Source organism: Mesocricetus auratus, unplaced genomic scaffold, assembly GCF_017639785.1.
Source record: "Mesocricetus auratus isolate SY011 unplaced genomic scaffold, BCM_Maur_2.0 Super-Scaffold_100001, whole genome shotgun sequence".
NCBI lineage: Eukaryota > Metazoa > Chordata > Mammalia > Rodentia > Cricetidae > Mesocricetus > Mesocricetus auratus.
In genome coordinates this window covers 8,607,838-8,618,034 of record NW_024429187.1, presented here as the reverse complement: position 1 = coordinate 8,618,034, position 10,197 = coordinate 8,607,838, and positions in this window count along the sequence as shown.

Sequence of the window (10,197 nt, the reverse complement as noted above, 5' to 3'; positions counted from 1 at the left end):
GGATTTTTGGACATTTCCCTAGGGCCAGATTTCTCTTTAAGGCTGTAATGGCTCCCTCTATTAAGGTGTCTCATTTCTTGCTCTCCTCTATTCCTCCTCTGGTTCAGTCTTCCTGATCCCCCATTTCTCCTCTCCCTTCTTTCTCCTACCTCCTTTTCGACTCCCCTTCCCCTCTCCCCTCCCCCATGATCCCAATATGTTCAGGAGCTCTTGTCCCTTTCCCCTTCTCCGGGGGACCATGTATGTCTCTCTCTTAGGGTCCTCCTTGTTTCCTAGCTTCTCTGGAGGTATGGATTATAGGCTGGTAATCCTTTACTCTATGTCTAATATGCATATGTGAGTGAGTACATACCATGTTTGTCTTTCTGTGACTGGGTTACCTCACTCAGGATTGTTTCTTCTAGTTCCATTCATTTGCCTGCAAATTTCAAGATTTCATTGTTTTTTCTGCTGAGTAGTACTCCATTGTGTAAATGTACCACATTTTCTTTATCTACTCTTCAGTTGAGGGGCATCTATCTAGGTTGCTTCCAGGTTCTTGCTGTTACAAATCATGCTGCTATGAACATGGTTGAACAGATGTCCTTGTTGTATGAATGTGCATCCTTTGGGTATATGCCTAAGAGTGGAATTTCTGGATCTTGTGGTAGACTGATTCCCATTTTACTGAGGAATCTTCATACTGATCTCCAAAGTGGCTGTACCAGTTTGTACTCCCACCAGCAGTGGAGGAGTGTTCCCCCTTTCTCCATATCCTCTCCAGCAAAAACTGTCATTGGTGTCTTTGATGTTAGCCATTCTGACAGAAGTGAGATGGTATCTCAGAGTTGTTTTGATTCTCATTTCCTTGATGGCTAAGGATGTTGAGCAATTTCCGAAGTGTCTTTCAGTCATTTTAGATTCCTCTATTGAGAATTCTCTATTTAGTTCTGTATCCACTTTTGAACTGGATTATTTATTGTTTTGATGACAAGTTTCTTGAGTTCTTTGTATACTTTGGAAATCAGTCCTGTGTCAGATGTGAGGTTGGTGAAGATCTTTTCCCATTCTGTGGGCTGCCATTTTGTCTTGCTGACTGTGTCCTTTGCCTTACAGAAGCTTCTCAGTTCCAGGAGGTCCAATTTATTAATTGTCATCTCCGTGTCTGTGCTACTGGTGTTATATTCAGGATGCCATCCAAGAGCCTCCATCCAATAGCTGATGGAAGCAGAAGCAGAGATCCGCAGCTAAGCACTGACCCGAACTCCTGGAATACAGTTGTAGAGGGGGAGAGTGATGAACAAATGGGTCAGGCCCATTCTGGGGAAACCCACAGAAACAGCTGACCTGAGCAAGTGGGAGCTCATGGACCCCAGTCAGACAGCTGGGGAACCAGCATAGGACCAAAGCAGGACCCCTGAGCTTGGGTGACAGTTAGGAGGCCTGGGCAGTCTTTGGGGCCTCTTGTGGTGAAACCAGTATTTATTGCTAGCACAAGGCTTGACTTTGGGAGCCCACTCCCCCATGGATGGATACTCTCTCAGCCTAAATACCTGGGGGAGGTCCTAGGTCCTGCCCCAAGTGATGTGACAGACTTTGATGATCCCCCATGGAAGTGGATGTGGAGTGGATGGGGTGTTGGAGGGGGAGAAGAGAGGGGAGTTGGTGAGGGTCATGGGAGGATGGAGGGAGAGGGAACTGGGATTCTTATGTAAAATAAAGTTGTTTCTAATTTAAATAAAAAAGTAAAAATGAATGAGGTGGCAGAGAATGATGGAGTGAGATGGAATGAGAGAATGATGGAGTACTGAATGCTGATCTCTGGCCTCCAAACACACATGCACACCTGCACCTACAAGTGCACAACACACAAACACACATGTATACCTCACCTACAAGTGCGCACACACAAACACACCTGCACTTACAAGTGCACATGCACACACATCTGCACCTACAAGTGCACACACACACACACACACACACACACTCACACACACACAGATTCTAACAAGAATTGCTCTCTGTGAAGACATCCAGTCAATATACAGCATCGCTTGACACTGTGTTAGAACTGAATTATCAAGATATGGACAGGGACCCATTGCCTGTATTGCTTTCCAAGATTCATAATTCCTGGTACAGGGACATTTTCAGCACCATAACTTATAGGAAAGTTGATAGAAAATAAAATCTATATGCTCTAAGCCCAACGCTGTAGATTATTGTGTGCCAGAGTTTATACTCTGCTATTCTGATGGTAGCAAAACTCAGCTTCATATGCCCCAACGACATGCAGACCTTTGGGAAATGTTTCTTGAAAAACATCCCCATAGGATGTTCCCTCATTGCATTTCCGAGAAGATAGAGAAGAATTTTCTATTTTTATGTCAAATTTGACACCAACTAGGTTCATCTGGGAAGAGGGAACTTCAGTTGACAAAATGTGCCCACCAGATTAGTCTATATGTAAGCCATTGGAATGTTTTCTTGATTAATAGGTGATGTGCCAGGGGCCAGCCTACTACAGATGGTGCCACCCATGGGTAGGTGGCCCCCAGTTGTGTAAGAAGGCAGACTGGGTAAGATATGGGGAGCACACAACAATCCTCCATGGTCTTTGCTTCAGTTCCTGCCTCGGGTTCCTGTTTGAGTTTCTGCCCTGACTCCCTTCAAAGAAGCATTGTGACCTATAAGATGAAACAAACCCTCTCTTCCTTGAGCTTGCTTGGTGGTCATGGTATTTATCACAGCAATAGATATGTAGGTGGGACACCAGCTAGTTTTCTAAGTCTGGATTTAGGAATCTGACTCTTAATTCAGAGAGGGAATCTCTTAAGCTTTGCTGACTCCATTAAACTTCTTGGCTTCACGATTCCAAACGTCCTTTGGCTCAGTGCAGAAGGGCTGCATTTCAGTTACACACTTAAAATATTCATGTGTATGTTTTGAGTTTGGCCATCGTAATGCCTGTCATATTTTCCTACTGCTATGAAATGAACTGCAGTAGAGTGTGATATTCCCTCCAACGAATCACATTCTTGGGCTGGATGTAAATTGGCTATCTAATACTCAGTCTCACACAGATTGTTCTTTGTGCCATAAACGCCAGAGCATCTGGGGAGTGTGTGTGATTTGTAGTGAAGGGTACCAAAGCATCTCCCATGCCCATTTGAAAAATGTCAACTCATTTTCCCTTCACTGTTATTTCTCAGAAAAAAGAAATCTGACTGATAATTTTACAGTTAATTTACAGTGCAGTACTCTGTTAAAACAAGATATGGATTTTATCTTTGTGACTCCGCTGCTCCTAACATATTCATTGAACTATCCTAAGTAGAAATTAAAAAATGAATAGTTCAGCAACTTCTTTCAGCTAATTTTCTTTGCCATTAAGGAGGGAGGGGTGGCATACAGATAGACTGAATGGAGTTGAAGGTTAAGGGGTGGGTAACTGAAAATGTGGGGAATGTATGTGTGCCTCTGTGAAGCAGTTCTAAAAAAGTGAAACTGTTGCTGGAGTTTCTTTCCAGCCTGGTCCCACAGCTGCTTCAGTCTCAAATAAACACATGGATACTATATTAATTATAAAACTGTTGGCTAGTGGCTAGGGCTTCTTATTGGTTATCTCTGTCTTAATTACTAACCCATTTCTATTAATCTCTGTATTGCTATGAGATTGCAATTTATCTGTAATCCTGCCTGTTACTCCTTGGGTGCATGGTGTCTCTTTCTGTGGCCTTTCTCTGCCTTCTATCCCCAGAATTCTCCTGGTCTCCTAACCCCGCCTATCTTCCTGCTTCTATTGGCCAATCCGTATTTTACTCATCAACCAATAAGAGAAACATATATACAGAAGTACATCCCCCATCAGGAAACATTCTAATTTTGAGTGAATCCCAAATGAATCTATGTTGGATCTTCATGACCAGGCTTTTGAAATCTCTGGGCCTTCTGTGAAATACCAGAGTGTGGAAGTTTACCTGTTAGAAGTTCCCACTCCTTACAAGTCTGGTTTCTTTTAGAATCTCCTAATTGATGACCTGGACCAGTGCCAATACATGAAGCCAAATTCACTTCAAGCGGGAGCAGTGGTAGGTCAATCCCTTCCTTTTCAGTTTGTCCTTGTTTTGAAGACTTCAGGGTCAGACCTGTTAGTGGCACTCTGTCAGAGCCACGAGTGACCTCCTCTTGCCCTCAGCCCTACTGCTCTAGACCTGTCACTTGCAGTGTGAGGTGACATGGGAGGGAAGAGCAGGGACAGTATGTGTGGTGGGGAGGGGCAGTTCAGGTCAGCTTAAGTTTCTGCTGCTCTGAATAGGCAAACCATGGTTTACTTTTTATTTTCCCCTCCATGTTCATTCTGGTGTGTGTGTGTGTGTGTGTGTGTGTGTGTGTGTGTGTGTGTGTTCTGGGGATCTCATTCAGGCTTTACCCACTGAGCCATTTTCAAGCCCTCCACCTCATTTTTTTTGAGACCCACCTCTCACTGAACCAGGAGCTCACTTATTTGGGTAGACCAGCAGGCCGGTAATGCTCCATGATCCTCCTATCTCTGCTTCATCGGGACCGAGGTTATAGGAAATATCACATGCAGCTTTTACTCAGGCGTTAGGGATGGAAGGTCATGCTTGAGGACCTCCACAGACTTTGCCGTCTCCTACCTCTATGTCCCTTTTTTTATGGTTTCAGGATCTTAGTTTCGGGTTGTCTCCTTGCTTCTCTTCTTTTGTCTATTAGTTTACATATGTATCTATTTCCTCCCCAACCCCCATAGCTCACTTACTTTCTTCTCACCTGCAGTATACTCAAAAAATTAAGAGTCAGTTATGAAAACAATGGATAAAGTAAATGTGGAAAATATTTATTAAGAAATATTGGGGACAGGAGATAGGGCTTGGAGATTTAGAGGGCTTGCTGTTCTTAGAGAGGACTGGAGTTCAGTTCCTATCACCCATAACTGCCTGTAACTCCAACTCTGGTGCCCTTCTAGGTCTTATGAGGACATCTGCACACATCTGTACACCTGAACACACACATCTTCATCAGTAAAATTCCAGGAGCTTTTACACTCAGCGTGCTTACCACTTGCTGCTCTGACATCCAACTTCTGGCTGAGGGGCTGAGGTCCCAGGTCCTCCCAAGCCCGGTGACATCACTTTCACAAACCCAAGCATCAAGACACTCTCTTCCCTCTTTGCCCCCAAAAGGTGGGGTGCCTGAGTGCTGTGAGAGGCACAGATTACATTCCAGAGTGGAAAAACCCAATCTGTCCGATTAGCAAATCCTATCTGCACTATAAATTCTTTATTCAAAAAAGTGAGGGTGGCTTATATCTTCTAAAATAAAAACGAAAAGTGGCCTGGGAGGTAAGAACAGTGTGCTGAAAGTTAAATTTATGTAACAAAATTAATTCAGAAACGCTGTTGTATTTATAACCAGGAAGAGGAGATTGTCTTTTTGGGTAGAGGTAAAAAGAATGTAATGTACAAAAAAAAAAAAACTACTCAAAACACTGCCTGTGTGTGTGTGTGTGTGTGTGTGTGTGTGTGTGTGTTTCTAATCACTTTACTAAATGAACTAAGAGATAAAACATTCTCAGGGAATGCCAGATACTCATTTCTCCAAGTACGTTCTTTAAATTGTCAACCCACTTTTGGGTGAAGTATGTCCGATCCCTCCATTGCCCCCTGCGCTACACTCCTCCTTCCTTGCTATTGTGGGCAAGCTTGTGTTGATGGCTCTCCTTGCCCTGTTTTCTGATTGGATTTGCTGCTGAGGAGTCTTGCAGAATGAAAACAGTAGAAGGACCATATTGATTCTTCCCCGATGGTCTCCTCAGCTCGGCGATGTCTTTCCTTAGGGACTTAATACACTTTTTTAAGCGTATGCAGCTACCCCGAAGACAGAAGCAGCCAGGCTTTACAGCCTGAAGAGATCTGGCCACACCTTCCTAGGATTTATAACCGGGCACCTGTCTGTGCTGCCGCAATGGAAGAGCTCCTAATTTATGGTCCTAACCAGTGCTTGGTACCTTCATGTTCTTTGTCATGCACTGTGTTGAAATAAATCACGTGATATGCCTCCCTCCTGCCGTCCCTCCAATGCTCTCTCTCCCTGTCCCTCTTATTCTGTCCGCCAAGCCCTTTAAGGGCCTGTCTTGTGTTTTCTAATGTATTACACTGTTTCTATCAAATGACCTTTTCTCTCAACAAACATCATTTCTGAAGGCATCATTTGTCAGCTCCCTTTTTCCGGGCCACTGCTGCTGAGATTGGCATTGTTTCTTTGTTGTTATATTAAGCACCTACATAGTGACCTGCTGTAGAGTCTTGACTCTTTAGCTGCTTCACCCCTCTGTGTAGCTCCACACGTTCATCCCTACACCTTTTTTTTTATCCCCATGGAGGGACACTCTCTCAGCCCAGATGCACGGAGGAGGGCCTAGGCCCTCCCCCCTAAATGATGTGACAGACTTTGACGATCCCCCATGGAAGGCCTCACCCTCCCTGGGGAGTGGGAGTGGATGTGGGGGTGGGATAGAGGGGTTGATGGGGGGCATGGGAGGATGGGAGGGAGAGAGAACTGATATTGATACTTAATAAGATTGCTTCTAAAATAAATAAATTAATTAAAAAAAGAAAAAATACATTTGGATTTTCCAGTTTGCCCTATTTTGTGTTGAGGTCCACAGTTCTTAAAGAGACATATTGTCAATGGACCCTCCTTAAGGAACTGGTGTCAGGTAGAGGTCAATGAAGACACAGGAGAGCACTGTCAGGAGGACGTCCTAGGCAAGAAAGACCTTTCAAAGTCCTCGGCTCTGCTTGGAATAGGGATGTCTGGAAGTGAGAATCCTGAAATGTGTGCACCATCTGAGAGGTGTTCTTTGCTTTGGACATTTATTCATTCATCAAGCATTTCCTGCTCACACAAAAATCAGTAAAGCATCACCTAAATGCTACGGGCCTACGGCTGGAGAAGTATCTCATTTTAGTGTTGAAATAAATGGAAAAACTGGGTATCAGTGAACGCATACATTTTCAGCTCCCCTGATCTTGTAAAAGTAGTAATAGTTTGAATAAAGACTTGAACTCGAGTGTCCTGGCACAAAGTCTCATGGATTTCTGCTTCATTGCTGATAAATGAAAGATGCTTTCTTCTTTATTGAGACAGTATGATATGGACACCTAGATAAAGGTGAACAAGTCCCATTCGTAATCAGCAATGCATTCTTTAATCTAGGGATGGAGAGCATGCATTTGCAATGGTGATCGCCCTGCCTTCTGGGGAAAGATGCTGGAAGCCCAGTGGAACCAGTGTGGTCCATAGCAAGGAATAGTAAACTTGCTCCATTTTTCAGCCTGGGGAAGGTGAAGGAAATTTGAAATGTACTCTAGAGTCAGGTGATGCTACAGAGAGGTGTGTAATCAAGACTGTGAGTGACATCAGCAGGTAGTCAGCGAAGGGTTATGAAAGTTAATGGAGAAGAGCGTCATAGAATAATGAAGGAAGACCAATCAGAAAACTCATTAAGTATGAAGTAACAGAGTTTATTAATAAGTTGGCAAGGAAAAGAAGAAAAACGCTTATATAGAAATACAAAACCTGGATGATGATCTTTTGAAAAGAGGAAAATAAACGTACCTATAGTTTTCACTTTGAGTTACTTGAAAGAGAGAAAGAGAGGAGCAAGATAGAGATACAGATAGATAGATATAGAGAGATAGAGAGATGAGAGATAGAGATATGGAGAGAGAGACAGAGACAGAGAGAGACAGAGAGAGAGAGAGAGAGAGAGAGAGAGAGAGAGAGAGAGAGAGAGAGAGAGAGAGACTAGTAACTGCATTTTTTCTTGGTTATGTCAGTCACCTTATAGATAAGAATTTCCTCCAGGAAGTACATTTAGTATAGATGTGGCATAAGCTAATGAAATACATTTCAAGGTTTTCTACCATCTTGTTTTAAATACTAAGTTGATATTGGTTATCAAGACCTCTATGGTTAGTTGGTTAGCTAGACACCACTCCCATTCCTTCCTTTTGTGTTTCTGTGAGATAGAAATCATGCAGCCCAGGCTGGTCTCCAACTCACCCATACTCATTCATACAGTTGAGAATGACCTTGAACACCTGATCATCCTGTTTCCATCTCCCCAGTGCTAGGATTATAGGTGTGCACCACCATGCCCAGCTAGGCACTTTTCCAGTGTTATTGAGGGATTGTAAATTTGCTAAGAGTATGCCTATAGAGCACTAGGAAATATGCAGTGTGAGCATTAATGCCTTTGTGCCTTTTTAATATGAACTTTGGGTAATTTGTCTAGAGGGAAATAACCCAAAGTGTGGAAAAATATATGCTCATTGTAGAACAATTCATAGCAGGAGAAATCCTAAAAATCTAAATAATATATAAAGAAAGAAATGACTGTCTTGTTATGGTGCATTTATAGAATGAATGCCATGTAAATAATTAAATTTATGTGCTCAAGAAATTTTGAATGATATGGGACAATGTTTATGATGCATGCATTATGTAAAAGATTATCAAATATAAAGTTTTATGCTATGTATCCTTAATGTTGAAAACAACTCTGAAAAGTTAGATGGAGAAAGATAGATCAATACTTTATATTTTAAGCACTTCCCACCATTTCTACACGTGACAGATATCTAGAAATAGCAACAATATTTTTCTGCTTAATGGTTTTTGTTTTTCTTTTAGTGACATGACATCATTTAGGCCAGTCTCAACTTGGATTTGTGAGCCTCCTGTCTCAGCCTTCTGAATGCTGAGATTACAGACACAGCTAGCGATCTTACCGTCAAGACTGGCTGTTGGAGTGTGTGACGATTGGTACTGATTGCCAGTTCAACAAGGTCTAGGCTAAACCAGGAAAGAAACCCCTGGCCTTATCAGTAAGGAATGATCTAGACTAGGTTAACCCCTCAGGAATGCCCGTGAGAGATTTGCATGACTGAGTTAGTAGAAAAGTGAAGACCCAGCCTGAAATGTTGGTGGCATCATCACTGGGAGTAGGTTCAGGACAGTATGTAAAGGGGAAGTGAGCTAAGGTCCAGGCTTCACTATTCTCTATTTTCTCACAGTGGACACAGTGTGACCTCACTCCCACTGCGGTACTTCCATGCTCTCAAATCAATAGACATATTAAACCCTCCCTGCTCTTAACTTGCTTTTGTCAGGGTATTTTATCATAGTAGCAGGAAAATACAAATACTACTACTACTACTAATAATAATAATAATGATAATAATAATAATAATAAATATAGACGAGGAGATAAATGTGTCTACAATTTCCCTCATAAACTCTCGGGTCCTGTTCTGGAATGATCACAAACTACTTCATGATTTTGTTAAAGGTTTATCTGATGGCTTCATTTCAGTTCAGGAGAACAATTTTATTTTCTGCTTTATTTTAGGACTTTTCATTTTTTACTTAACAGATGAAATCCTGGCTTTGGTCCATATACTATGAGTAGTAAAAATGGCTTTCACTGGGCAGTGGATTTCTGGGAAATGATTTTAAGTGAACAGAAATTAGGCATACTATTTTAAGGTTACAGCGATGTTTCCTGAAGTGTGGTTCTGGCTGGTAGCTTTTATATCAGAGACATCTCTGATGCTTCTTTTAAAATGTAGATACCCTGGGCAGTGGAGATGAGGGGGTTGTAACTCAGTAACAGAGGGCAAATGGTCTTAAGTTCAATCTTTAAAATGAGAGAGAGAGAGTGTGTGTGTGTTTTAGAATGGGTTCCAAGAATGTGTATTTTTGAAGATGCGCCCAGAGAATTCACTAATTAAACAGTCAGGGGTGTGGAGACGGTTCAGTAGGTAAAGTGCTTGCTGTGTAAGCATGAGGACCTAAGTTTTCCCTCAGCACCCGAGTAAAAGAAGCTGCCACGGCCACCTATCTTCAAGTGCTACATGGAAACAGGAAGTTCGTGTGGGTTCACTGGCCAGCCAGTGTAGGCATATTGGTGGGCCCATGATCAAAGAAGACACCCAACATATGGACATGCAGCTTCCACAAGCATGTGCACACCCCTAATCGCACAAGCACAAGCATGCAAACAACATGTATGCACACATGTAAATACATTAGTAATTAATAACCAGTAGTTGAAGATTTGAGGTTTAAAAATTCCTGCCCGGGCTCTTGTCTGCCTAATGGGACAGAAACATAGCATTTTCAGTT